The following is a 6,849-nucleotide window of genomic DNA, read 5'->3' on the forward strand; positions in this document are numbered from 1 at the left end:
TGTTAAATGGTACTAAAGGAAACCTCAGCTGTGTGTGGCAAGCGAACACAGGAGTGTGCATGGGCTGCCAGAGCACTAGAGATGCAAGAGCACAGTGTCAGGGTTGGGGAGAGGGACACACTGCTAAAATATTGAGGCAGTAAGGAGGGCTGTAATCCTGACTTTTTATTTGCACCTTTAACTGTTTCTGGCATTGGCTTCCTGCCCCACCACGTTCTGGCCCTGTCTGGTGGGCAGAGTCAGCACCTCCTGAATGACCTGGTGCAGTGACTCAGTTCTGCTAAGCTGCAGCAGTATCCACAGCGTGCCCATTGCCCAGCTCTCTCCTTGAGAATGCCAACAGGGATGTATTATTACTTTGTGCCACTCTTCAAATACATGTATCATTAACGTTTTATGTACTTAGATAACAATGTATAATTTATGGTTATGAATCTTGTGCTAATCTTGAATATTATAAAAGTCCAACTATAAATGTAAAACTGCAGTATCCACTGTGTGGTTCTAGTCTTAATATCTTGGGATGGGGACTGGTTAGTAGTAATACATGACCACTAATAGCATCAGGTTACTCAATCTGACGAGTAAGCAGGCCAGGCAGGAAAAGGGAAATGTGTGCCAAAGCACCTAACATAGATGGCTTAGCAATTAACTTCCAAGGGAGCTGTGGTCTCCTCACTGGACACATCAGCACACTCATGTGTGGAGCTCATGCTGCAGGAAGTAGTCACATGCTTACATTACTTTAGTCACAGGACTGGAAAAGCTTCAGTCCTGTGCTGAGGGAGATGCTGCAGGTAGTGTCTTATCCACTAAAGTACATTAATGTAGCAGCAGTAGTGGGAAGCCACACCTTTCCATACTCAACTCTACCTAAACAAGGCAAAACATCTTTAAATACCAGCCCGTAGTGACTGCCAGGGTTGTGAAATCAGCAACAGCAAACCATGCTTTGGCACAGTTCTAACTGGTATATTGTTTCCCTTGGTCACTCTGATAGCAATGGCAAAGAGATGTGGTGTCCACCTTCCTGATGCAGGTCAGAGTGCTCCATGTGTTGATATAAGATACTAATCTCAATTCTGTACTGATCAGCACTCAACAGCTCAGCTCCAAGTACTGAGCAGCTAATGGGTTCAAGCAAATGTGCACACCATCCAGGTTTATTATTATCAAGAATTAGCCAGGTACCACACTATTTTTCAGGCAAATTGTACTTGTACTTTGTAACTAGTTCCTTGTGGATAAAAAGGAATTTGGGTGAGGCAGCTGGAACTGGAGACCGGCTCTAGGATTAGTATGACTGTAGGAGTTTCCTTTCTCTCCACTTGAAAATTTACTGGCACTTTATAGCAACAAGTACAAGCTGATGGTGAAATACAGTAAACTGCTACATTAAATACTGGAACAGCTGATGACCTGTAGAGAACTAAGCTAGCCTTAATAGCTTCACTCTAGAAATTTAATTACGTGAATGACTGAGTTCTCAAGGAAAGCAAAGGTGCCATCTCTGATGGACAGTTTTGCTTTAGTTGCTTTCCTGGTAACAAGCTCTTGCACAGTATAATGGCTTTGAAAAATTGTGTGATCTTGCATTCTAAAATACGTCTAGACACTCTGCCTGTGTAGCTGTACCTCAGATGTGGAATGAGCTCTTGCATACCAGAGTACTTCACTGTTTCTTTTAGAATTAAGTCATTCTCAGCAGGAGGGTTAAGAGGAGGACTTAGTTTATGAAGCTGTAGTGTCCATCCAAGTTTTTAAAACTTGGATAAGATTGTTTTGCAGAAAACCTCCTTTAAGACTAAGCTTCTCACTAATTCCCATCAATTCAGTGAGATGGGGCTGGTGCAGAATGATCTGCTCATGCAGAACACACTGCAGAGTGCAGCACCTGGAGACTTCTGGGCTTATGATACTGCTGAATGGTGACTTGCTTGAACTTCAGGCTTTGACTGACTCTTGCTTTTACTCTGAGAAACAGTATGGATTTCCTCCTGTAATAGCTCTTGCTATTTGTCAGACCTTAGGGGAAATTTCCCTAACCTGGTAAGCTTTGGGCAACTACAGATCTGGCATGAGACATGACAGGCAATTCACAAGCATTGCTGTGCAGCTGCCTTAATGTCTTGTGAGTGAGGTGGGGACTGATCTCTCCACGAATGACTGCAAGGACATGTGCTCCACTTGGCATAAAATTCTGGCCTGCATTCAGCTGCTCATTCTGTGCTAGCACTTGAGCTCCTTATGCTATCTTTTGCTCCTTCACATCTTTAAAGGTTACTGGTTTCTTTTGGTACAAACACCAAATGAAAGGAAAAGGGAGGAAAAATATCTAACCAAGCTGCTGCTAGAAGCAGGATTTTGGTGGAGGCTGCTGCTGTCTTCTCTGTTGGGCCTGATGAGCCAGCCCTGTAACCATGGGAAGAATTAAACCTGGGATGAATGCATCACTGGGGTAAGTTCTGTTTCTTTCTGGCTATGCAACGTTGTGGTATTTTGCAATACTTCTATTTCCCTTCCCTCCTTTTTAGGGCTCTATAATTAAATAGTAGTGTGGTAGAACACAATGCTCCCAAGTAATTTTGCTCCTTAAAAAATAATTTTAAGTAGAAAAAGCCTTGTGAAGTTAGTACAAATTATGAGAATGATACAGGAAAGATACTTGTTACTGTAAGGTCCAAAATTTAATTTTTGTTTAGCAGCTTCTTTTTTTAGTAACTGCAATGCTGAGAGCTGGCACATGCAGGATGACATGGATCCCTTAGTAAAGCTGTGTCAAACAAGAAACAAATTATTTTTTTCCAAGCAAAGTGAGCAACTCAGAAGCATAAAAGTTTTTTCTGTTGTTGTTTGTTTTGGTTTTTTTAACTTTAAAACTGGTTAAGAGATACTTTGTTGTCTGATGCCCAGTTAGAGGAGTGTGGGTATCTTTTGTACTTGGGCACATTTGATATACTGGGGGAAAAACTGACTGTTCAAGTGTTGTACAGTTAATGTTTATGCTTCAATGTGTGACATTTTAATTGGCAGGCTAGAACGTGGCCACCCTAAGCTTAGCGTGATTAAATCAGCATGAGAGTGGATCCAATTTATACAGGAATAAAAAAAAAAAAAAAAAGGCTAGAAAGTTTGCAAATCTTGGAACAAGTAGCACTGCCTGTACCAGGTTCCCTTAATAAGCAGTTTAGAAAATATGTACTGCCTGGTGACAGGGTGTATTTCTCTTCTTATCTGTAGAACTTATTTCAATCTTTCAGGTCCTTCCCCTTGTGCTGTAAATGGTCTGGCTTGTCACTTGTTTCCAAGCTGACTGTATTTCTTAGCTTTACAGAATCTCCCAAGACTGCTTCCATTTAATTTGCTCCCACAAAGTAAAATTGGGGCATCTTGAGTTTGTGATAAAATGTTATGGAACATAAGGCTGGAAGATGCTTAATGACACCAGTGTGCTTTGTGACACTGGTGTGTAATTAGGCTGTGGGTTTGCCAAGTGAATTAACACTTGCTATAGCAACCTGCAGGTGCATCAGTCCAGCTAAATGGATCTGGAGTTGTTTTATTCTGCTAAATCTCTTACTTTTCATCATTCAAGGAGTTTGTTGCTAGTACAGCTTGCTTGTTTTTCAATGCCACGTTTTCTGTCGGCATCTTTCCAAACGCAAGGAGAGATCCTGGCTCGTTTTGCTAATAAATGCTGCGAACTTGTTAGCATGGGTGTTTCAGTCTAGATCTTTCAGTCTGGAGCCTTTGACTTCTTTCAGGAAGGCAGCAAAATCCATCTGTTTTCTAGACCATAAAGTTGCCAACTTTTAAGCATTAGAATGGTACAAATTTGAAATACAGTCAGTGAAGGGTAAGTCTTGATTTGTTTTTGTGTCAGAACTTGAAGATTCTGAGTCAAATTCTGAGTTTATTCAGTCATGCATTCTGCATGGTTCAATGACTCAGGGAGACTTTTTTTTTACTGTCTGCTGTGGTTTTAATCAAGACTTAAAAATACATTCATCTAAAAATCTGTATTTCTCCTTTTCCCTTAGAGGTTATGAAAAGAAGGGATGACAAAGTCATCTGGTATGTTCTTTTCTGCAGTGATGAGGTCTCCACTATTATGCAGAGCGCAAATTCCTCAAGTCTCAGTTCTGCAGCTGGGAGGCCAGGAGTGGATTTGAGTGGGAAGGAGTGGCTAGTGCATCTTTTTTGGAAGAAACATTTTTGTTTTCAGTTAGAGGGCTGAGGAAATTACCTCATGTAGGGTGAACTGCTAACAGGGTTTGTCAGCTGGAGCTTGTTGACTTGGAGTAGCTTCTCCTAGTAACATATCAAGCTGTGAGGGGAGCGTGACCACGGGCTGGTGGCAGGGTGATAACCTGTGAATACTGTACTCAGTGCATGGATTTCACTTGTCTTCTGAGGTGAGTCAGGCTCACTCCAATGCCAAATGTGTCAGGAACTTCTGCTGGGCTCTTCAGAGGCTGTCTTGGTAATCTCAGTGAATAATCTTCAGTATCAACAGGAGGTCTTTTTGCTTGTATGCTCAAGTGGGAATCATGCAAGTTGTTTTGGAATAGCATCATCTTTCTTATAGTCACAGTACCTCCTGCTGCACACACTTGAAAGCTGGGGAAGTGTTGACTCAAAGCTTCAATACAATCACTTCTCCTTGAAGCCTGTGGTGTGCAGGATCTGTTATGCATAATTTCTTGCTCGTGTCAGAGAACCTGAGAGGAAATGAGTTTTCTTATTTTACCATAAGAGCCCAAGTGATGTGGACTAATAATGCATTGAAAGGTTTGTAGGAGTTGATGATTGTAACAGTTCAGCTAACATAGCTGTTCAGTGAAATGAAGAGATTCTCTGATACAAGGGCACATAATAGGAAGTCCCTGTATTGACCACTTATGGTCTCTGAAACTATGATGTGTTGCCAAGTGCATCAAGCTATGCCAATTAAAAAACCCCAACATTTTGAGGAGGGGTAAATTTGAACTCATCAAGTAGGGTCAATAATGTGCTTTCAATTGGTGTTTGTGTCTAAAAAAGTCATGGAAGTGGCTTTCCTCTTCAGCAGGTATTTTGAATTCTGATGATTAGGGACTGGAGGGAGGCCATGAGCTTTAATGTGCTGCAACAGTACCTGACAATGTGTTTCACAATTCTGCTATCTTTATATGGCAGCAGCAAAAAGCATCAGCCCACCAGCAAGGGAAATGGGTTCAAATTGTCAGAGGGTAGTTTCCATGAGCATTCCTGAAGAGAGAGCAGTAAGATATTCTTGATGTCCTGTCTGTAACAGTAGCTGCTGTTTTATGCTTTGACCACCCATTTCCTAGGAGATGCTCCTGACCATGCAAGTCTGGTCAAGTCTTTCCTTTCATGTAAGTCACTTACAGGATTTCAAATGCACCCTTTGCAGCTTCTGGTATTTCAAGGGTTGCTTATCTTCTTTACATGTTCTCCTTCAGGCTTTCTGCTGACAAGTGTTGTTAGCAGCTTCTTGGAGGTCAAGTTGAGATGGCTTGCAGTCTGATTAAATATGCATGTGATTAAATATGAATAATCCTTTCCCTGTTCAGCAAAGTAAGCACTGTTGTGAATCCCATTGAGGCTGATTAAAATTAAGCATCTGGTGTAGTATTTTCTTGGACAGGATGAGATTGTGCACAAGGCCTTTCTGAGCTGAATCAGGAAGCTGTAAGAGCCAGTGGTTGTTAAGTTAATCATGGCCTCACAGCAGCAGGTATACGTGTCTACAAGCATGAATGTTATGGTAATTTGATGGACAGGTAGCAAGGAGTTGCAGAGATCGTTCAGAAATCCAAACGTATTTCCATTTGTTTGCCATCTTTAAAAGGGTTTGTCTTATTTTTGCCATTCTAGCACTGCTAAACTGAGCACTGAATAGTGGCTCAGCATCTGTGATTGGGACTGTGAATGCTCATTCCTTCTGGGCACCCTTCAAGTGTTACATTTTTCCCCTCACTGCCCAGTGCTGGAGGTGGGTGACCTTAGACTTGACATGGACTTGTCTCTGTGACTGTCTTAACTCTGTTCTGAACCACATACAGTTCTGGCATCATCTGGGGGTGAGTTCTGCAATGCAAATACATGCCTGCTTGCTTTTAATCCTGGCAGAATAAAGGTGCTTCAGTTTCCCAGATGTTTTTTCTGCAGTCAGTTTAGCCACAGAGCCACAGCTGGGTCACTGCTGTAGCTGCTGAGCTGGCTCTCAGACCAGGCTGGCAGCCAGCACCCACCTGCCTGATGGCTGAGTTTGGTTATGCAAAAATTATGTTGCAAAGGGCACAGGTAGCAAGTCTCGACAGGAACATGTTCCATGCGTGACCAGGGGTGATTTCTTACACAAGTCATTCCCTCTTTGGAGTAGGGCAGCTGCTCCAGGTGTAGGGATGAAAACGGCTATGGAGCCCAGCTCCAGTGCTCCCTCCTTTCTGTGTCAAATCCTGGATGGAAAGGAAAGCAGTGTCGGTTTATCTCCCAGGTGTTCCTGTAAATACAGCTTTCAGCCACGGATTACTGGAGAGCTCTTTCTGTGTCTGAAGATAAAGCGAAAACATCTAGTGGTGTGATTTGCTCAGCTTAATTCTTTAGCAGCAACGGCTAATAAATCTGTCCCCAGACATCCTAAACATCCTTACAGGCAGCCTTCTAGTTTGAGAATGGTTTATGATTCTGTGCCATTGCCGCCTCGGGCGTTTCCGTGTCTCCCTTCTTCGCCGACCAAACCATCAGCGGTTCAAGCAGCGGGCACGAGAGGAGCAAACGCGCCCGTTTAAAGCCAAACCGGCCTCTGTCCGGGAGCAGCGGCCGTGCCTGGTGCGGAGCCCG

This window comes from Chaetura pelagica, unplaced genomic scaffold (assembly GCF_000747805.2).
Source record: "Chaetura pelagica isolate M959 unplaced genomic scaffold, ChaPel_1.0 scaffold45, whole genome shotgun sequence".
NCBI lineage: Eukaryota > Metazoa > Chordata > Aves > Apodiformes > Apodidae > Chaetura > Chaetura pelagica.